General features: G+C 39.2%; 1 protein-coding gene across 2 annotated transcripts in view; it reads right to left on the reverse strand.

The window, feature by feature from the left end:
* LOC114557222 (focal adhesion kinase 1) overlaps nt 1–20,447 on the reverse strand; it is a 70,777-nt gene extending 50,330 nt beyond the window's left edge. The window contains exons 1-2 of one of the 2 annotated variants that reach the window (XM_028580594.1): nt 20,185–20,447; nt 11,215–11,241 (exon numbers count right to left, since the gene is read on the reverse strand). The gene's annotated coding sequence lies outside the window, so the exon portion shown is untranslated. The remainder of the gene's footprint in view (nt 1–11,214; nt 11,242–20,184) is intronic. The other variant, XM_028580596.1, reaches the window with a different exon arrangement.
* Nucleotides 20,448–23,644: the final 3,197 nt, after the last annotated feature.

Here is a 23,644-nt window from a genome sequence, read left to right on the forward strand (position 1 = left end):
ATTTGGAGGCTGTCTGCAGGAGGAGTGGGCCAACATCCCTGCCGAAATGTGCACAAACATTGTCACCAACTATAAAAACCGTTTGACATCTGTGCTGGCCAATAATGGCTTTTCTACAAAATATTAACCTGCTGTTTGTCCAGGGGGTCAAATACTTGTTTTTCCTCATCAGATGGTTATCAATTTTAATAAATTCATATGATGTGACTTTCTGGAATTTTCTTTGGGATTCTGTCTTTCACTGTTAGAATGTACATATGATTAAAATTGTAGATTTTTGCATTCTTTGTAAGTGGGCAAACCTGCAAAATCAGCAAGGGGTCAAATACTTATTTCCCCCACTGTACATACTGAGAAAAAAGGGAGAAAGTAACAGAGAGAGATATATAGGCTGATCCAGGGAAAGTTGGTTCAGCACTTTTGACAGCTTGACCTACAGTTGCTTCAAAGAAGCATGCTGAAATACATGCGTGTGTGTGTGTGTGTGTGTGTGTGTGTGTGTGTGTGTGTGTGTGTGTGTGTGTGTGTGTGTGTGTGTGTGTGTGTGTGTGTGTGTGTGTGTGTGTGTATAAGTCCAATACACAATATTACATCCTGGGTCTATGGAGAGCATTGCACTAGTATCTTTATTTGGAGTCTTTACTTAATGATTGTTATGACATTTATGACATGACTCCTTTTCTTCATATTATTACACTTTTCTTAGCATTAGTCACCTTTTTGTTGTTGATGAATTGTCCTATGAATCAATCCTCTGTTATTGCGATTCTGCTTCATTTTCAATTGATAAACATGTATGCTTTCTAGATATAGTTAGGTCCTCACTGGATTGAAAAGTGTTCTAATCTTTTGCCTATAAAGAGCCCGAAATGTTCTTTGTTGCTCACCATAAGAAAAAGGAAAATATTCACCTGCCAAGGAAAGCTTTAAGTGGTCCGAGTATGTAATGTTTCATCATGTATTTCGATATACATTGTCAATGTAATTTCCAGTACAGACATTCCTGTGACTAAGGGCAAGAAGTTCCCGAGACATACAAAAAGTAAAAACCTGCCTCGGTTAGATCATGCTGTACTAGGTTATGTTACATTATTTAGCATTTTCTTTCCGAGTCTCTGCAGTTTAACAAACAGCAAATTCCAGAATAGTTAGTGCTTAGCTAAAATAACAAAGTGTGTTCTGAAAAGAGTAAAGGTTGGCATTTGGTGATGAATATGTCTAGTGTATGCATTTGTGTGTACTGTAATTAAAAGTGAGCTCATTCTGTAGGCGTGACGAATAGCCACACATTCAACAGAGCTTCAGGGCTTCATTACAACAGATTAGTGAAGATCAGATTCAAAATGTCTCTCTTACAGTATTACTATCACCATCCAACAAAATGATACCACTGTGGCTATGACACTACTGGATTATTAGGTGGCTTGTAACAATCCCCAAAGAGTGCACTGCTGCTTTAATCCCTCTAGAAATACCACTAATATCATCTCATTGTAACAATACCAGCTGCCTTGCTAATGGCTACCGACCATGTCTACCTGATGAAAACTATCACTATGATGAAAACATTAAAAAGGTACAGCTAGTAATGTGGGGTTTTTGCAGTGCAAATCATTTATAGTTACTCCTCCATTACTTCGATGGCTACAGATATTTTTAAGCTTTCTAAAAAGGCAGAAACAGATTCACTCTGTGTATTTGTTAGGAATGCTTCAAATTACAAAGCTTTGTGAACTATACCTCACATTACACTATAGTTTTTGAAAAAAAAAAAGCTTTGTGAAGATCAGCACTGTATTTGAAAGGGAAGGAGGCTTTGGACTATGAAACATTTCAGCACTCTTGTTGGCACTAGATTTGCTGAAAAGTTACAATACACCATACTTTTCCGATGACTATGCAAAAAAGACAACATACATAGATTACCAATTGATCAAAGTATTCCATACCTGGCAACATTTAGATAGCCCACGCACTGTTCTGTTGTTGATATAGCATCGTACCCTTGCATTGTTGTCATGCCATTTCAGTTTACTGTGCGAGAGCAGACGGCAGGTTTTGTTTGGTGGATATCCTAGTCATGACATCAGAATATGTTGCGGTCTCTTCTAAACAGTAAAACTGGAAATAATTAACATGTATACTAAAAATGATGTTTACACAAAAACTAATTATTTTGAATGCAGTACACCCCTGTTTGCTGTACTACTTGGGGTTGGTGATACATTTACATCAAAAAATGCTTTGTGGAAACCCCTGTCCAGAGTGTGCACGGGTAATGACAAAAACAGCATACCTTCGGTTGTTAGAACAGCTACTCTGTTAGTTCATGCCCGGCCTTCATGCCTAGTCTCAGAGGGGCTTGATAAAAAATGTATTGAGGACATTATTTTGACTGCAACTCATTTTTAAATAGAAACAGTTGCACCAGAGGAGATATATAGAGTCACAAACCACAGTCAGCCATCTGCTGCTGGTCTCTCACTCAGTCAGTAATCAGATTAGATATTAAGCACTAAATTGTTGTAAAAGCCCACTGAATACACTGACACAAAACACAATAGCGACACAAAATTACACACACACGTAACCTTAACCTAAATACTACATACAGCTTAATAAAATCTTATTAGAGAAGTTGGCATACCGACATTTGCCTTATTGCAAACATACAACTAATGTATGCTGTTAATACGGTTACATCACACATAACTCGGAAATGAAGTATGTTTACCTGCTTTTTAGCAGCATTTATGAAAAGAGGTTATTGTTAACATAGCCCCTTAATACTAAAGCTACAAACCAGTTTGCGACCGAAGAAAGTTAGTTTTTTTTGCTTAATTGTCTTAGACAAAGAATTGGAAAAGGGTTATGTTTTGTCCATTTTTCTGCAAAATATCTGAAATTGTTATAAACAGATGTCATTGACATGTGGTACAGATCAAGGGTTTCCATCAGATACTTTTCAATTTCTTATATTATCCAGCATATACAGATCTGATAGAAGAGTCTTGTGCATTATGTCATGAAAACAAACAACGAACATACATAAACCATAAAAGCCTTTATATTACAAAAGGCTGTCCTTTAGTTGCCCGACTCTGTAGCTTGCAAAACCAGTTTGGGGGCACTACAACATATGGCTCTCATAGTAAATAAATTACCGTTTTAAAATAGGTGCACTACACAGCACAGGACAAATGAAACAATTCCTCACTGCACTCATTTCTACTCAACATAACTGCACTAAATCCTCACATGCATGCCCTCACACAAGAAGAAAAGCAGAGGAATCAAATCAAATAGGCCATGCAGGCAGTCAGTAGGGGAGCAGGTGACTGACAGTCAGTCTGTAGAGCCACAGAAGGCTGGAGTTGAGCTCTGTACCATAGCAGCAGGACGGCTTATCTCCTCATCTAACTGGTAACTGGGTTACTGGGGTTAGCACAATCCCAGGGGAGCCTAGGCCTCTCTGCCTTTTTCCATCGCTTTTTCCTACTCTTCTCCTCAGTTGCCCAGTCTTCACATCTATCCCCATCTTTATTCTTTTCAAAGTCTTCAATTTTCCCTTTTTTTCATGGCTCACATGGCAAAACGTCTGTAACCTTCTTTCTCCATCCTTTACCCCCTTCATCTGCAACTCTCTTCTTCTTCCCTCTCTCTTAATCTCCTCCAGTCACTCATCTCACATGCTCACAGACCTTTTAGTTCCTGCCTTCACATCTCCATTTGATCTTCCTGTCCTACTGAACCACATCTCTTCCTTCCTTCCTCTCATCTTTCTCTCATCCTCAAACAATTTCCTCTATCCTCCCCCTTCCCCCACACTACCACACTCTCTCTTCTGTCTTCTGCCAAGGATGTGCATTATCTATACCAGGGGACAGAGAAGAAAAAGTCTAAACATCAGTTGTATATATTAATACATACGTGTCACTTTCATATAAATACAATCCTTTTCCATGGTGAGCTGAAAAAATCCCAAAGGACCAACACAAAGATTGTGTGTGAGTGTGTGTGTGTGTGTGTGTGTGTGTGTGTGTGTGTGTTTCTGAGCTGTTCCACTGACATCAGAGCTACCAGGGTAACTTATAACCACTATCTCCCCACCCACTCTTATTCACAAACCTAATTACAGCTCAGTACAACTGTAACCCAGGCAAATGAACTAATAAGAACCCGTAGTTCAAATTGGTTTTTCAAACAAAGGCTTGAACCACAGCAAAAGAAGATGAATTGTTGCGTGCGTGCGTGCGTGCGTGTGTGTGTGTGCACACACACACACACACACACACACACACACACACACACACACACACAGGAATTCATGAGGATTACTTAAATAAATAATGATACCAAGGTGGAGAAAGGTGCACTGTCTAAAAGGAATATTTTATATTTGATTAACAATGATATGGATCTAATACTATGTAGTTGTGAATCATTAGGATTTAGTTAAATTCACAAGAAAATATCCAACTGCATGCTGTATTTGTTAGTACACAATATGGCATGTTGACTGATACACTATTAGTACATACTTGGTAGGGGGTGCTGTGCGTAGATGCAGGCCCCCTTGCTCCAGCACAGAGGGATGCAGCCGCTTTTCTCCATTTGTTTTGTAGGGGGGGCTGTTCAAGGTCTGGCCACAGGGCCCAGACAAACCTGCTGGGCCCTAAAAACAGCATAGAGCCTGGGACTAGAACCGGATCCTAACCTGGCTTTTCACAGATGTGAAAAATTCCTGGCATATAAATTTGAATAAGCCAAGGAAAAGCATGTAGAGGTCTCCTAAAATGTCCCCAGGAAGGTTAGAAATTGAGATGTGCTGTGCTGGTAACTGGACTGTCATTGGTTACAGGAGTGATCATATCCATGGTGCAACTTTTATCCACCTCACAAGATAGCCACAGGAAACTCAATAGAACAAAATCAATCAAATCCAGTGTCCCAGGGCTGTAAGTAAGTCCAGAAAAGAAACAAGCCCAGTAAGAGGAAACAGAGGATGTGAAATATCCTTTGTACTGTAAAATCTGATGACACAGCAAGTATCCCCACAGGAGGTAGAGAATATACCAGTCCGTGACCATATATGCTCTAGCAGCCACTACACTCGATATCTATCATCAGGATCCAAGTCCAGTTGATAGAGATTTAAATAAGGTCCAACTCAGCTTCTTACATTAACAGTGGCCCAGCATACAGAATCTGTCCAAACCAAAGTTAAGTTGGAAGTCAGACTGCAACTTCTGCAACAAAAAACAAACTAATGCTATACAAACTGAAAGCTACTAATCACACCACTGCCAGTCACTCTCTTCAAAAGCTTGCTGAACATCATCTTATTTCAGGAATTGAGGAAGTGGCTTGGGGTCCATGTCTTAGTAATCAATCCGTCCAATACATGTCATGACCTTTAACCCAGAAAAATACCCTTTCCATTGTGCAATGTGAAAATCCCTGTAAGGAAGTTCTTTTTTTCCCTCCTTCACTTTAGGGAGATAGAGCCCTTGTGGGTGGAAGACATACAGTAAGTTGCTCGAGGACACTTCAGAAAGGTGGAAGCAAAACAGACTGGGGAATGATTTCTCTACCCATTAGGCCATCCTGCGGTCCAATAAATCCTCACAAAATATCAAATTCCGGTCTTCGGAGCAGAGCTGCTGATCCAATTAATCAATCCTTGATGTGAAATTCAAAGAAGGCGACTGCCCTGCAGCCATTAATCTTAAGTCACAGGGTTTGGCATTGTATGTCAAACATCCAGGTTACAAATCAATCAATAACACTGATATCCCCTGCTGGCAAAGTAAGACTCCATAATTACATCAAAGTACCATTTTCCAAAAAAGGAAGTTTTGTTCTGTAAATCCACAACGTTGTCAAAAGAGATGGTAAGACGGATGAGAGAAAGAATAAGAGAGAAACTGGCATCGATAAAGAAAGGGACGGAAATGTAGGGCAAAGAGGGGCGTAGAGAAATGGAGCATAGCGAGGGAGAGGTAGGTAGAGAGTGACCGACGCAGGAGGGAAAAAGGAAAGCAAGAGAAAGAAGGATGAAGGCAGAAGAAGAAAGACGAGAAAGGGAGAGACTAAAGGAAGAGTTGAATAAGAACAGAATGATCAAAAAAGAAAAATAATTAAAAAGAAAACATGCATAAAGAGACCGGGATGAAGAGAGAAAGTGGAGAAACCTCAGGAAGAAGATGAGCCTTGCATCCTCCAAAGCTTTCCCACAATGCTCTGAGCATGCAGGAGTTAACCAGGTCAAAGCAGGTGTCTGATGTCAGAGAGAGACATAAAGTGACAGAGACCTGAAGGGAAAAGTGGAGCAAAAAAAAGAGTCAGGAACTAAAAAAGCTATGATTGCAAAGCCAGGCAGGATGGGAGAAAGACTTTAAAGAGAAAATGATGTTGCAGGAGTGGGTTGGAGAAAAAAAATGGATGCAGTAAATCCGTTTCGAAAGTCAGTCAGCCGTGTGCCGCTCAGACTGGCTTCTGACTTTCTTCTGTAGCAGCGGAAGGGCAACTAGATCACAACATCATCCCAATCTCTCTCTCTCTCTCTCTCACACTCACACACACAGTATATGCAGCGCAATCCTTGAGCAGTTGAAATGAGTGCACCAAAAAGGCTATGCAATTGAGAGGTATGTGTGGAAGCCAGAGAGAGGCTGTATGTAAAGTATACAAGACTGTGCGTGCATGTGACTAAGCAGGTAGGCGACTGCGTGCATGTGTGTGTGTGTGTGTGTGTGTGTGTGGGGGGGGGGGGGTGTCAGCAAAGCAAAAGGAGTGTATGCGCAAAATAGGAAAAAGTAAGTGTGTGCATATGTGTGTGTATTTGTGTGTGTGTGTGTGTGTGTGTGTGTGTGTAGGGCAGAGAAGGAGGGGAAAGAGGAAAACATAATTTGAGTCTTGATGCAGTGGAAAGTAAGCAAGCAGACTGGACAGTACTAATAAATATGTTAATAGCACCACACTCTTTAGCATCAACACTAACTTTAATAAACAAGGGCTCGCTCACACACACACACACACACACACACACACACACACACACACACACACACACTTTTTTACCAGGATTAAAGTTTAGCCACTGAAAACATACATTCCACTGTTTGATCCCTTTACAACACTTATTTTCCTTTCTCCTTAGCTTTTATTATCCGCCCCCCTTGTCACAAGTGCCCCTGACTGCAGTACGCAGATCGGGGTTGGGCTAAATGTGTGGGCGGAGCTAAACGTTTGACTCCGTACGGGCGCCATCTGGTGGTGGAGATCAGGCAGCACACACTTCGGTTCTTTTCCTTTTTACAATAAAAAAGATTATATTATAAAAGGTGCTGCACATTCAGCCCAACACCGATCTGCGTACTGCAGTCAGGTGCAATTGCCTCCGGTTGCTATTGGGCAAGTGTGCGGAGCCAAATGTTTAGCTCCACCCACGTTGAGCCACTCCTCGATCTGCGTACTGCAGTCAGGGCTTAGTCCCTTGTCAGTCTATCTGTCTCTACTGCCCTCAGCAGGTCTTACTGTCCTCTGTCCTCACTCTCGGTTGTCTCTCCTCTCCACACATATTTTATCTGCTCCTGCAGCATGCCAGGTCTTCAATGGCAATAAAGCACTATGACATTCAATTCCTCTGATGTGCCAGAGCACAAGATGAACGTGACAACTTTCTAGCTGAGCTTCCGGCTGCAAAACACTGACAACAAATGATCATATTATGATTCTTTTGTGACACAAACTGATGTTGAGCATGTTAGGTATGTATTCAATTATTGAATAAGTCCTCCAAGTTAAAGACAAGATACGTTGTTTGTAACTGACCCTTTAGATCGACACATTGAAGTGTTTTCTGACCGGACGCCCCGCCCCTATAAACAGGAGAAGTGGCTGCTGAGATCAAGAGTCGACTGGTGGTACCTTTGCTCAAATTGCTCTTCGATACCAACAGAAAACGGAATCATTCTGCTGCAATGAATGTCAGTGTGGGCAGTTTTTGTTGGATACTGTAACTGACGAATGCCTGAAAGTTTTTTTTTTTGAAAATATGTTTTGCAGATCAACAGTGGGTACAGACTGCACTTGTTCATACAAGCAACATTGTTTTCCATTTTCTTATTCATACAACAACAAGCAGCAAACAAGAACATACAAATGTAATTATTTGGCGGATTCTGAAGACATTATGGTGAGGCACCGTAGCAAATATCAAGACTTGGTTAAGAGACCAAAAAACAAACCAGGAGTCAAAAGAGAGAAGAAAAAATCCCTATGAAACCACTACTATTACATTATCAATATATGTGACCCCTCATCACACAGCTTCCTCCCTCAGACCCCTTAAGTCTTTCAAAACCAGTCCCCACGCCCTATCAAACACACTTTTCCTCCCTGCATTCGTGAATCTGAGCTTCTCCAGGTGGAGGACTTCTCTACTACGCTCTCTTAACCACATTTCAAATGAAGTTTTATTCATCACTTGGACAGAGGTGTGCTGGAGACCTTCTTCAGGAGCCTGAAGATTAACTTGGAAAAAAAAAAAAACGACCAAAAAGGCGATTTTGGGGCAGTTTTTGTCATTTTGTTCACTTAAATTTAATGGTTTGCCTCTAAAGAAGGATTAAGAGTTGCCAACAAGAGACTGACACTGGGGAAATACAGCGTGTAGAGCCGACGTATTTTCACATCTGACTCTGTGAATTAAGGATTTATTTCGACCAAACCAGAGTTTGTGATTGTTGGAACAGTGGAAAGACTATAACAGAGTTTTGGTGAGTTTTATTTTTGTTTCTGTGCAGTTCGAATGAAGTGTGTTTTATGTGAGTTAACAAGGTAATTGTTCTAGTCCTGGTTTGGTGAAAGAGACAAACTTGAATTCAGAAGGTTGTATTTTTTTGTTTAGGTGAAAGAAAATTTCCCTTCTTGACATTTTGTGAGTTTATTTTGTTAGCTAAAAAAAAAAAAAAAGCTAAGAGAGCTGAGCGAAGTTGACGCGAACATGCATTGCATCCTGGTACAGCTGCCACGGCTCTGTGAGCAGGAGAACTCACTTTCTCAGCCAATATAGCACACACAGACAGGGGGATTTATTCCTTCAATGGACTACATTTACTATCAGTACTGATTGGACATCCACATTAAAAGCAAATATGACCCTTAGTTAAATACTAGGATGCACAATATAACCGCAATGCACTGTTTTAACAATAAACGATGATAATGGTTCATGCCATAAATTGGGCTCAGCCCCGATACACCATATACAGCAATAGACCAAAAGCCAATTGTTGACCAGGCATCGCATCACTCTTTAGTATATCCTCATGGAAAAATGACACAAGAATGAGCAATATGACATGATAAAACAAAATAAGTACAGCATTTAGTTTTTATCAGTTATGTAGCCCTAGTTGTCCTCGATTTACTAGATTTTAAACCTCATGTGGTGCTTAATACCTCAGCCACATAGTGAGCCTATACTCCAGATTTGTCTTCCTTTGTGTTTTTAAACTTATTACCCCTTAAAATATTGCGTAATATAAATGATGTCCTAACAGAGTTACAGAGACTGTATGTTATGTTCAGAATGCTCTCCACTAAAAATTAACTTGTGATCCTTATCAGCAGTACTGAGAGTGAGAGTATTCCCAGGGATGTTATGGGCCACAGATGTTGAGTTTACTCAGTCTGTACACTGTGTGCGATGCTACTATTACTTTCTAGCAAAGTCAGAAAGATTCATCTCATTATAAGTTTCAGTTAACCTCAATCTTAACCTCAACTTTGGCAACATGTCTGGAGACTTGCCAAAGTTAAGGTCATGAAATTATGTTTCTGTCCTTTTCAGGAATGACAAGTTCTCAGCTCCAAATATACAAGAGCCTGCTTAAAATCATAGGATCAACTGTTACCTAGCAACAGCCATGGAGAGAGACTGGTGCCCAGGGCCATAAAATGTCTCTTATCTATGCCTATGAAATTATTTACCCCTACCAGCCATCTTTAAGTGTGAGTCAAGACTAAGACCAAAGACCATAATCCTCTTTCAATCTCTCTTTATTACCATGAAATATAAAACTGAAAAGGACACTAGCATTTCCATTAAGTGGTTGACATTATTTCGCATTTTGAGCTATCCGTGTGTATGTCTACGCTGTATACAGCGGACGTAAACATACACGCCACTCTCTTTTTTTCTTTATTATTAGTTTTTTTTTCCCCCAACATATGACAGAAGCATCTTGGACAAATTAGCCCAGGCTGTACCTGTCAGCCATTGATTACAAAATCAAAATGAGACACATCTGTAGACAACCCAAAACGAACAATTCAAACCAATAAAAATAAAATAATCAACAAAAAGAAATCGTGATAAAAGTTCAACAATAAACATGCCTTGATAGAACCAGTTATCACGCCTACCAATCCAATATACCAATTAAAATCAGACATTTCTTCTATTACATCCAAAAAGGGGCCCCACACTGTTCTGAAAACATCTTCCCTACCCCTGACTCTATAAGTAACCCGTTCAAAGGTAGCCATCTTTGTCATCAACTCAATCCATTCCTTAAAACAGCATGGGCTAGTTGATTTCCAGTGTCTTAATATTATTCTACACCCTGTTATTGTGGCCAGACGAACCCATAGTCTCCCCGGTCTCCTGGGTGAAAGTCCTGCGTTTGATCCATCCACCCCCCCGACCAACCTCCCTATGCGGATTTTCGCCCTTTCATACTACTCGCTACGGCGTCAATTCACACACAATCGCAAGGTAATGTAAGTCAATGGAGGCCAAACGGCGTTGATAAACACGCTAAAAAGCGGGTATGCGTCTTGATAACACGGCAACAATGACATACGAATTGGCGTGTCATACATACGCCACTTCATGAGATCAGTCTGTCATATAAAAAATTACATCAGGCACCAAATACCAAAGCAAAAAAAAAAAAAAACTATATTCCATAAGGGTGCAAAGGAAACCTTTATATTGCAAGTTTGAGGCAAACATTTTTACACTCTGCACACACAATGCGGTAGTGAACAATGCATACGAGTATGCATGCATTATTCACTACTACTCATCTAGTGGTGGATTTTAAAACATCTTCATAAACAAGTAAAACTTTCTACCATTAGTTGACAGGTAGTTCAACAACACTTGCCTGTATTTAAAAAAAATTAAATATATATACTCACCAGCGTAGTATGATATTCTGGAAATATCTGGAACAGAAAAGGGTGAGGGGGAAAAGGGATTTTACTTAGATAAATGTATAAAACATTGTGTTACAGTAAATTATTCAATCAAAGTACCTTCATGTAATGGATTCAGTCATGGCATCAATGAGTATTGTACTGTATTACAGCTTGGAAGTAATTCTGTACTAGCTGAGTTACTGTAAGTATAAGAAAGTGGTGTTTATTCCATTTTGCAATTCATTGTCTATTCAACTGATTGACACTCATTATCAAGCACTTGATAGACACACATTTGTCTTGCATGCATGCACGCACAGATAAACTATCTACTTGTATGTATGGTAACAAGCTACTGCATGTTCATATACTGTATACAACTTTCCAGTCCTTCATAAGCTTCCCCTTATCGCTCCAAAACACAATAGAGAAAGATGAAAAAGGGAGTGCAAAGAAGGAAAAGAATAAATAAAGAGGCGTAGAGGGAGAGAAAGGTAATAAAGAAGGCAAATGGTGTGAGTGAGAAAAGAGTATAATAGCAAGAGAGCACAATTTAACAGAGGAGGGAATCAAATCACAGCATCATTAAAAAGGTGCTCTAAGTGATGTGACGCGTTTTTTGTCACATACAGCAAACATCTCCTCACTATCCGCGGGCTGCCTGTCCCCTGAACACACTGTAAAAAGACGCGGTCTCAGTTTGTTTTTGTTTCCGTTTGTGGAGCCTGGGCTGTCTTCAGAGACCGCGTTTTTTTACAGTGTGTTCAGAGGAAAGGCAGCTAGCGGATAGTGAGGAGATGTTTGCTGTATGTGACAAAAAATGTTGTAGCTTAAAAAACGCGTCACATCACTTAGAGCACCTTTAAGAAATGGAGTCATTGACAGGAAGAACACTGCCATTAGTTATAAATTACTTACATAATTATTACCCAATGATCAAAATATCCTCAATGACTTTTCTGTTAACTGAATGAGAAATCACAACTATCAAGCACATGGAAGAGGACTTTCATCACTCGGAAAGTCCAACTGTCCAATCCAATTGATTACAATGCTCAGTTTATTTACCAGACAGGTAAATCATTTCTAATCCCACTAACCACAGCCACTGGTTTACATGTCAGCACTGACCAACCAGTGACTGTGCAGCAGCTCTAATGAATCAGGAGGATTTAATATGAGCTACATTCCAGACGGAGCGAGGCGAGAATCATGACTTGGCAGAATACATCTGCTCTGTCATGCTGTAATAACTTCACCCACTGGCCTCACCCAACTATGCTATCTGTCTCCTAACCACCTCCACGTAAACATTATATCAAAATAAGCAATATGATGAAAAGTCCCTCTGAAGCTACGCTAGTCTGTTGCTAAGCAACAGACAACGCAGGACTGTGGTGCTAATTAGGATGCCAAGGCTTTGTCTTATATGAAGCTGCCTACACATCATAAGAGGTTAAAGCTGCGAGGTAGGGCGCAAAGGTATAGCGTCATTGCTTCTGGCTTTGGTTGTGCCTTTAAAAAGGTTGCTGGCAACAAGGTCAAAGTTGAAATAATTTGAACTTCGAGGCAAGCGGCAATTCTAAGTGCTGCGCAATGCCAAGGGTAGCGCTTCCTCCAAGTTGTCTTCACTGCTCTCACCATAGGAAAACAATATGTTGTATATATCATGTTTAGGCAGCTTTAAAAAAGCTGTTCCATACGACCTACTATTACTGTATTATGTGTGATATACCAATGGTCAAATTATGCTCTTGTTACAGATAGTGTGAAAGCATGTAGTATTGAATTGGGACACAATGTAAGTATCTTCTTCATTCCCTTTAAGCAATACATTGTGAGTCAGTCAATAGCATATTTCTGAATTTAAAAATCAAGTAAATTTAGTATCAATACTGATTTCTTTGAGTTTAGGTATTTTACTCTTTCTATAGTGCAAACCAGAGCTGTATAGTAACAAAGTAGAACTACTTCACTACTAAAGTACTAAAAAGCTGTATCTGTACTCTACTGGAGTATTATTTTTTTCTCCTACTTCCACTTTTACTTAAGCACATATTTTCGATAAATGAAATACTTTTACTCCGATACATTTTTTATGTGCTGCATCGTTACTCGTTACTGTTGTGAATGCCTCACGCTACGGAGACTCTGTAGGTTACAGTGTGTGTAGTTACGGCTACGTTAGTTACGTATGATAATTACGTTATGTAAGAAAATCCCCGAGATCGTGTCAATCGCGTTTCTTTTCATTACAGCAATCGCCTTTTCAGAAGTCAGAGACGATGTAAGTTTTTACTCTATTTATCTATTGTTGCAGCAGATGAAGCTATTCCTGAGTTGTTTCAGTCTGCAGTGAGTACTGAATGTTAACCGTTTCACTCTGTGATGTGAAGCTGCTAGTTTATCTGTATTTTGCTAGCTTGCTAACTTTCCACTACATCACACAATTTATTTCAGTATTTGTTAATATGTGATTAATAACCCACTGGTGTATCAGATAATAGTAGTTATAACAGCTGTGACATTAATGTACCTTTTTAGGTTTATTTCAATGTACAGCTGTCTGTAATGCACCGTCTTACTACCACGTAAAAAGTTGAACTCCAACAATATGATATTCAAAAATTTTACTGCTTCTTTAATAACTACATAACAATACTTGTACTTTTACTTTTAGTACTTGAGTAGTAAATTTTAAAATAAACTACTTGCAATACTTAAGTACAAACAATTTTGAATACTTCAGTACTTCTACTTAAGTGAGGTGCTTAAAGAGCACTTCAACTTCTACTCAAGTCACTGTTGATAGAGCACTTGTACTTTTACTCAAGTCTGGGTCTCTAGTACTTTATACACCTCTGGTGCAAACAAACACACTACAAACTCAACATATTCAGGATAAGACTAAAGTATAGATTTGGGACACTGTTTAGGACTAGGGTATAATAATAAACTGCATGGGTTATTAAGTTATAACATTTTGGTTTTTACATTTTATTTGGTTTGCTTCACTGCTGCTCTGTGTGTGTTCTGTCACTTCACATAATTTTCTCTAATCACATAATCCAATTTGTTCCTGGCAGAGTTGTGTCCAAAATGTTGGCTACAAGTAGGATGCTATTAACAAAAGCAACATAACACCAATGGCAATATTCTCCCTCTCCCTCACAGAGTGTAAATGTAGCCTACTAGTGATACATGTAGCATTTAAGGCACTGACACACTAAGGAATTTGAGCCAGTACTGGCAGTGCTTTCAGTAAAAAAGGCTTAAGCATGTATTCAAATGTTTCTTGGTGTTAAAAATACATTTATCAATAGAATGCTGAAGCAATATTGCCCTTGAAAATTGCCCACACATTTGCCCAATACAGCTGACTATGCCGGTATATATTTGAATGTTTTAAATACACGTACAGACATACGACAACATGCACATCACCCACATACACACTTTGTTAAAGAGACTTGGCTTTTTGTGTTTCAAACAAACCTCCAGGCAGAAATGTTTTCTCGATGTCACCAGAAATTAATTTAATAGCTTCAAACTCAACTTTAATCTTTCACATCCACAAATAATGACCCAAAACTAGAACCGGTTATTAAAACAGTACTGAAATATCTGTCACAAGAACTGCTTAAACATTTTTCACTTCCATAAACACTCCAGAGGTTCTCCCTCCTACTCGATCACATTTCCCCCCCTCACGCTTTCAACCTTCTTCTTTCTCCCACTCAGAGTAGAAAACTATTGCCTCTGGTGGCTGTAAACCACACAGGCTACGCTACAGTTGACACCACCACGCTAAGGGCACTGCACAACTTCATTCTCATCAGGAAAACAATAACAGTCTTTTGCAGTCCCTTTGTGCTGTCAGAATAGAATAGAGAGCAGCAGTGATCGCAACATCAGAGAGGAGAATAAAGTCGCCACAGTAGCAGCTACAGCTTTAATGAGGTATATTTTTAATGTTTGGCAGAGGGAGTGTTTACATCAGCCGATGTCACCAAACATTTTCACCAAAACATTTTCACATGTTGTCTGTTGAAACACCTGCGTGAATAACCTCCATTGGCCCAACATGACCCAGGAGAGGCCATCCTGGCGGTTCATTTGCTTACAGTACACACAATCAAATGAAGCTGCATGCTCAATTTGTTAAACAGTGTGCAAATAAAAAATCCTTTCACATTATGAATTACTACACTTCCCAGTGCACCCATATCAAGAGTTCAGAAGTGCGCAGTGCAAAGTTTGTAACATCCCACCTTCACATCTAGTCATCAACAGCCCATTATCACGGTCATCAATTATTTTCTTCCTAACAACAAATACACTGAACCACACGCTCTTCTTTTAATTGAATCCATTGTATCAAAGACTTGATTTGTAGGTTATATAACATTACTATTATACACCCACGGTTTTATATGAATTTCTCTCAAAGTGAGCACTTAGAAAAAAAAAAGTGGCTGCTGTCAGATACAAAAAGAATGTGGTGTGAAAAGAGAAAAGATTCAAACAACCGTGGTATCACATTTTACAGCCAGAGCTGTGCAGCCAAGGATTAATGTCTGTTCATACTTTCAAAACACTTGAGCTTCACTTGATTTTTGTACCAACATACTTAAAACAGCCTCATAAGTGAAAATATTAGTTAAATTTAAAAATGAATCCAGTGCTGCTCGTGTTTATCCATATTGTAAATTAGAGATGCAAAGATTAATCGATTAGGTGTCAACTATAAAATGAAATTTTTGCATTTTGGGTGATTTCTGGAGTTTTTTTGGAGTCATTTCTGATTCCAGGTTCTAAAATGTCAATATTTTCTTCACTCTTCAATGACAGTAAACTAAATATATTTGAGTTGTGGACAAAACAAGCCATTTGAGGACGTCATTTTGGGCTTTGAAAAACACTGATCATCATTTTCTGACACAACAACTAATCAAGATTAATCAACAATGAAAATAATAGTTAGTCGCAGCCGTTCTGTTAATATATATTTTTCAGCTATTTTACTCCACTGGCTCCATCATGACTGCATTTCTGCAGAAAATGCAAAGTAAATTTCGTTTTATTTATTATGTTATTATTACCCATCATTGTTAATTGTAGAATGGGGTTTCTTTCCTAATTTGACTCATGATACAATTGCTAAGTCAGATTTCTCCCACAATGATTTCTGAAATGCTCGGTTTGACTTCCCATTACCATGCAGCCCAATGTGTTAAATATCAACAAGACCACCTGATGTGATTCTCCACACCCATGCTATGTATGGATTTTAGAGGCAGGTGTTCCAATTATTGCAATATTGGTTTTTTTCCATATTGCACAGCCTAAAGCTAATGTCAGATATAGGGCAGTGTCACAAACTTGATTAGTGTAACCTAACCAATTGCTTTGAAGATACATCCAAACATCAGAACTATATGTAAAAAAATAAACAAAATAAAAAGAGCAAATGTACAATTTGATGAGGTTATAAAACAAGTTATTTCACAATCATCTGACAGTGAGTGTTGACCACATGGAATAGGTTAAACAAAACAACGAGCTATGCAAATCGGGGAAGGCGGTTGATGACACAACAGGAGCACATGCTTCCAGTCATACATTCACTGCTCCTAACAGATGGCCTGCTGCTGTGCTGTCCTGTCCCCAAAAGAAATGACAACTATAGCTCTAACAAACAGGGACTCAAGTATAAATAAGATCTACTATTATATTCTTCTATATAAGTGGGAAGAACATGACACAACACATCAGGTATCTAATCTATAGCCAGTTATGCAATAGCAGAAAACGTGGCCCGGGGCACAAGATAGGTTTTGGAGGTAACTGTCCTGGAATTCAATACAACACAATAAAGTAACCACAACTGAGGCAAGACACAAGACAACACATCTTAAATGAGATCAAAAGGCAGAGTTCTGCATACTTTATAGATTAAGAGGGTGTGTGATTTTATGTAAATATTACAGACACAAACAATGTCTGAGGACCATCTGTATTCAACTGCATAGGCATAAATGTGGGTACTAAAAAAGTGACTAAAGCAAGCTATTTGCTTTTTAACATCAACTGTCCACCTACGTATACCCCTGTGGACAAGAAAAGTGATATTTGATAGCTGTGGCCTGTAGTTGTTTAGCTCCATTCATACAGCAACAGAAATCGTATGTTTAACTCTGTGGTACATGTCTGACCAGACCTCATTGCTCCAATAGAGTTAAGAAGATTGGATTTCAAGCAGTTTCTCTTTGCAGTAAACAATGAAAAAAAAAAAAAAAAAAAAAATCAGAAGTCAGCCACATACAAGGTTTAAAAATATAGACCTTTTATGCTTGTGTGAATTCTGAGTTAGATGCACAGGATGACTTTAAAGAATAACTGGTCAGGGCATAAAAAAAAAAAAAAAAAAAACATAACAGAAGCCTATATGGGTGTTAAATTAAAAGCATGCGTTATCTACAGTTAAACTGACAGCAGGTTGTTAAATTACAGCTGTCAGTTTTGTATTTCATTGTCATAGGTGCCAGTGCCTGTGAAGTGTGACAGTCGCAGTGGCAGTGATAGTCACAGTAAGAATAGTGATAATGGTAACAGCTGGAGCAATGGTAATAAGTGGTAGCAGCGGTTGTTGTACTCCATCTTTAGGTTTGTGGGAATTTAAAATTGTTCACCAATCATTCAATAGAAACATAACATGACAGGTAAACAAGTAACGTAATGTTTCGTGGATGCAAGCCTAGCAAGCAAAGTCCAAAAGACATTCAGTGCAACAGACAAACCATTCGTGCTAAATTATTAATTTGTCAAATCTGCTGTCAGAAGCAACCAACCAGGTTTATCAAAAGATAACAGAGCAGACGAACACTGTATCAGAGCCTTCAGCGTCTTTGTTTGTGCTCCACACTCCCTACCTGTCATTTTCACATGCAACTGCTTGCACGGCGGTGAGCAGCACAAATTCCTTTCCAGCCCTCAGCCTGCCAGACCCTCTCTACCTGCCTAGCACAGAGCACCCATACAGCAGTCCAATCACAGCCCAACACATTCCCAGAGCCATCAGTATGACTACACACGTTCATACCTCCATTGGTGCAGCCCAGGAAATCCCAGAACTGCATGTTGGCAGTCGGCACACACAGAACTGAAACTCTTCTAAATCACAGAAGCCTGTATTCCTGTTCGGTCTCTCCACTTCCTAGTTGTACTGTATGCTCTCACTTATAGGAGAGGGAAAACACCCGCCCACTGATTGTTTGGGACTGACACACCTGGGGGCTGAGTTCCATTTCCAAACTGCTTCCTCCTCCTCCTAAGCTCTCATTTTTAATTGTCTTCACTGCTTCTCCCTCCACTTCCTATCTTATCCACTACTCTGTCTCTCATCTTGATCTGCTCCTGACTGAAAAACAGACGGGTATAAAGATTGATCCAACATCCTCAATGTTTCTTTCCACATCCCTGCCTCTTCAGATTAGCGGAAGTAATTGGAGAGGAGGCAAGGAGAACAGACAAGAGGCAGAAGAGAAACAAAGCTACAGCAGAGTGCAAGTCCTCCTTCACATGGTGCATGAATAACAAGTATGAAGATTATGATTTCTACTAGGAAATACAATTTAAGTTTGAGAGATTCTTCATATGTACACAATACTCAGACATTTGAATTTAAATCACATATGTTAAGACAGATCACACAAAATTACTGTTATGCATGAGTCCGGTTTTTATATATATGTGACTGCAGACGTGTACAACCCTGGGGGAATCCATGAATCACAGAACTGACTGGACATGCAATCTGATCAAACATTAACTACACTTTCAATACTATCTACATTGTAAACAAGTGATTGTGTTAGTCCAGTGGAAAGGTTGTGACTTCATGAAAATGCTAGGAAGTTATCTCTCTTGATAATTCACTCAATGCTATCATATATCTCTTTTACAATAGCTGGAAGTAGATGCTCCATCGTTAGTAGAATTGAATTACATTTTGAGTTTATTTAGTGGAAAGTGAGGTGATACCAGCCTTGTCAGGCTTTTATTCAAGTATAAAAGACTACAAAATGTTCTGAGTACTTTGGGGTCCTGACCCTCCAGTTTGGCTGAAAGGGGATGTGTACAGGGATGTGATCAGGGGCAACAGTCACATAAATGCAGGAAACAAGATGGGAAAAAGGAAGTAAAACAGAAATATACAGGAGACATGACATGAGAGGGCTGCTTTCACTATAAAACCCCTGCAACCCAAAAGAAAAACTGACAGTTCACATCAACAGCAGCAGGGCTGCTGGGCACCAGCCTCCGCACCATGTTTAGTTCTGTAGCTAAATGTTGACATTGCGCCTAAAATTATGTTTTAAATCCCACCAACCATGCTCAAGGAATGATTTGTGCCTGGCTCAAATATCAATACATTTCACTCGGCGTACCACAGCGTTAAGTGTTCAGTACTGTAGTTAAGAAGAAGACAACAAGCAACCGAAAACACTTGGACGCACAGGTTAAGTAAGAACTGCCCCTTTTGTCTCCAAGCCGTTGCTTTCAACAATAATAAGTCTCAGTCTGAGCAACTCGTTATTCATCAAAACAGATGTTTTGTCACGCCGTTGTTGCTCTGCATTACAGAAATCCTCCTTGGCTTGGACCTTTGCACCTAGCCGGAGAAACAGAGAGGGGTGGTTTCGGCCACTGCACCACTGTCGGTCTGTTAGGAATACAAATGACTTCGCGGTGTCAAAATGACCAGCATTTAATTTCATTCAGTCCCCGATATTTTTTATCGTACATCATAATACCAGCTCCTACAAACACACCCCCGCGTATTGCATTCGCGTTAACCCCATTGTCTGTGTGCGTTACCCCCTTTAATGCTAAGCTAGCTCAGCTAACGGTGGGCAATTCCCATTTAACGTTAATCCGCCCCCCACCCCCTAAAGGATCAATACTCACCCGCTTTAGCCTTGGAGCCCCGGCCGCACCTAAAGTTACTCTCCGTAACCGGCCACCTTTTCCAGCCAGTAAGTTTGAAAATGTATGAACCCGTTGATATCAGAACCGGCTTGGTGGCTGTATCTCTCCGTTATGAGTCCCTCTCCCTGTCTGTTTTTGTCCTCAACAGCGCCGTGCCCGGTAGTGGGTGTCCACTGACGCTAGCTGTTAGTAGTGCTGGAGCTTGAGCTTTTCCAACATGGCTGCAGCTGGCTGGACTCATTGGCAGGAGGAGAGGGGCCCCTACGTGTCCAGTACTACACCAAGGGTCCCCTAATGTTTTTTTTAATGTAAGACCCCAAGATCACAATACCCTCCTCTCCTCCATTTATCTTGTCAAATGATGTCATGGAGGGTAAAGATCTCCAATCTCAGTTTACCCAAAATGTTACAGTATGGTTATCAACAAAAATGACTGTGTGGTCTTTGGTTAAACAGAGAATAATAAATAGTTATTGTAAGGTTATGCAACATGAGAAAATAATATAGCCAGTTCCATGCTTTTTGTTTGAACATTTTATTAATTGAATTCATCAATTCTAACAAGCCTTGAGGTCGACTACAAAGACCCACTAGCCAGAAATGTCCATAAAACCATGGAAAATAACAGTGCTCACATTATGATAAACTTAATAAACCAATGCTGATTATAGATCAAAAGAAAAAAATACCCATAAGATACAGATTATAGATGAACAACTATTATTCATAATTGAAGTGGAATTAGTAAAAGACCAATTTAAACAATAGCATAACAAAGTAGAAATAAAAGTAAATAAAATTAGAGCTTATGTCATCCTGACTAATTTCATACACCAAAGGGGAAACCTGCTATGTGACCATACCACATGATTTACCAGACATAAACATAAAAAAATATAAATCGTGTCTATGAACAAAATAGTAATTATCCCATTGTACAATATGTTACTGAGTGAAGCTGAAATTAAATTGCTCTCCACAATGTCAGCCCCACTTTGGGCTAGTAATCACTGTGCTGGCAGGGCAGCCATTAAACCCATGTTAAATCACAAATGTCTACCAAAGTGGATGAAAATTTGCAGGTTTTAGTGTATTTGTGACGCAGCCCAGCGCACAAAAGCATAGTGAAATAATAGGAAACACAAGACACATGTAAGAACCCCCAGTTGTGCTGGAGCTGATGTCTCGTGTTTAAAATGAAATCTTCAGAGATTTCTGTCATACATTATTCATCATAGTATTATAATGTAAGCTAAACAAAAGAAGCTTTGAAATAAACACACACACACACACACACACACACACACACACACACACACACACCAACAAACAAAATTATTGTGATTTTGATGCCGTTATGCTGTCTGTGTGTCTCCACTGTCTTGCAGTCACATCCCAAAACAATCCATCTACTGACGGGCCTACACACAGTCCCACCTACACAAATAATACATTAATGCATGCAGCTAATATCCATACACACAAATGCAGACACACAATCAGTTAAAAGATTATTTTTATTCAGACAAAAGAGTGATGCAAATTATGGCACAAGGAGGAAGACACTTAGGTGGATTAAAATTCATGAGGTCATAGTTACATGGTGTCTGCTGGGCCAGCAGTATACTCCACATTTACACTTTTGGCAGTCACACAGCTTGGCAGCTATTGGGAAAAACATATTAATGTTTAGTATCAGATGAATCTAATTAAACACAATGGGAGAGAAAGGAAAATGCCAATCAACCTTGATCAACCCGACTGTGTACTGTAGGTTGATGTTATGTATCACACATATATTTCCACTACAACAGGAACAAGAGGCTAGACACGAACCATAAGGAAGTGATATTAAAAACCGAGCAGATCCAGGACATACGTTTGATTTCTATATGATTTGAATTTAGTTGCCAAATACATAAAAGCAGTTTGGAATGAGCACAGTGCCTTGAATGTTATTTGGCTACATAAGGTTACCCAGTGGTAGGCCTACTTTATGACTACATGACTGCTGTGATGTAAAGCGAAAGAGAACAGAAGAGGTTATAGAGCTTCATCTAGTGGACAGATTGAAGTGGTACACTATGGTTTGTCTTAACGCAGAACATGTTTGATGTAATGTTTACATGTCAGCCTTTAGTATCATCAGATGTTTACAGAAAGTACAATGTCTTTGCAAAATGAGTTAATGAACAGCATTTTTTGGGGATTTAATACAATCTAAAGTGGATGAGAGCGTACACAGACAAATCATCAATTGTGATTGTCTGAGGTGGTTTTTTCATCACACCACCAGTAATTGACATGTGATGATATGAATCACAAAAAAAAGACCATGTTGATGGATGACATAGACCTTTGGCATGACACATATAAAGATTGTGTGTAATCAGATTACCCTTTTCTTTGAAAACAAAGCACCTAAAGGTGCTGGAACATTTACCGATGTTTGGGTCACTGCTCGGGATAGAAATACTGAAGAGTCTGAAATAATGCCTGTATCTCGCCAACTTTCATCTCAAATATTTTTTCTTTGTCACTTAAAACATGAAATTATCTCATGATGGACAGTTTTTCTTTAAAAAAGGATCAAAATCTATAGCAGAACCAGATATATGGTCATTTTTATTCCAATTAATCCAATCAAATAATAGTGAATAGTAGTGAATGGTGATTCTATGTACAACAGAGTGCTGAAAGCAATATTTTGTCAGAATTGTGTTGTGGTTGTCACTGTAACAATCCTATTTGGTTGTTTTTGTCATTTAAAGCCAACATTTTGAAGTTGTAAAGCAATTATAAGGCCTCTTTTGATGACAGTAAAAGCAGTTAGGCAGGTCAGATTTTTCTGTTTTTATCTGTAGTTAGAATAAATGAGGGCCAGCTAGCTGATTATTTACAGTAAAAAGTTTAATCACTGATAGCATAAGAGCTGCTTACATGAAGTCCTCTGTTTTAATTGAATTTAATTTACTGTAACGTCTATGTCTATAAAACATTCCTGCAGTTAATAACACACAGCTGTCACAGTTGTGAATAATAAATACACGTTCCTACAGTTATGAGCATACAGTTTTTACACTTTTGCACTTTTTATACTGTCTTTACGTTTTACTGACATTCCTTATACATTAATATGCATTTGTGTATTACATGATTTTCAAAGAATACATTTCAACTTGAAAGTAGACAAGGACATGAATAGGGACAGTGAGGGAAAAAAAAACATATAGTAAAGAAGGATGACATACAGTAACAGTTCAGAGAGGATGAGAGCAGTTGGATAGAGAAACTAGGAATGATGCCAAGAGAGAGATGCAGGAAAGGATGGTTAAATTGATGAAGGAATAGGGAGACAGAGTTTACATAGAGCAAAGTCACATACGACCTGTGACCTTTCAGCTAGAGATAGTGCAGATGACAGGGCATGACAGTGGGA

Source organism: Perca flavescens, chromosome 6 (assembly GCF_004354835.1).
Source record: "Perca flavescens isolate YP-PL-M2 chromosome 6, PFLA_1.0, whole genome shotgun sequence".
Classification (NCBI taxonomy): Eukaryota; Metazoa; Chordata; class Actinopteri; order Perciformes; family Percidae; genus Perca; species Perca flavescens.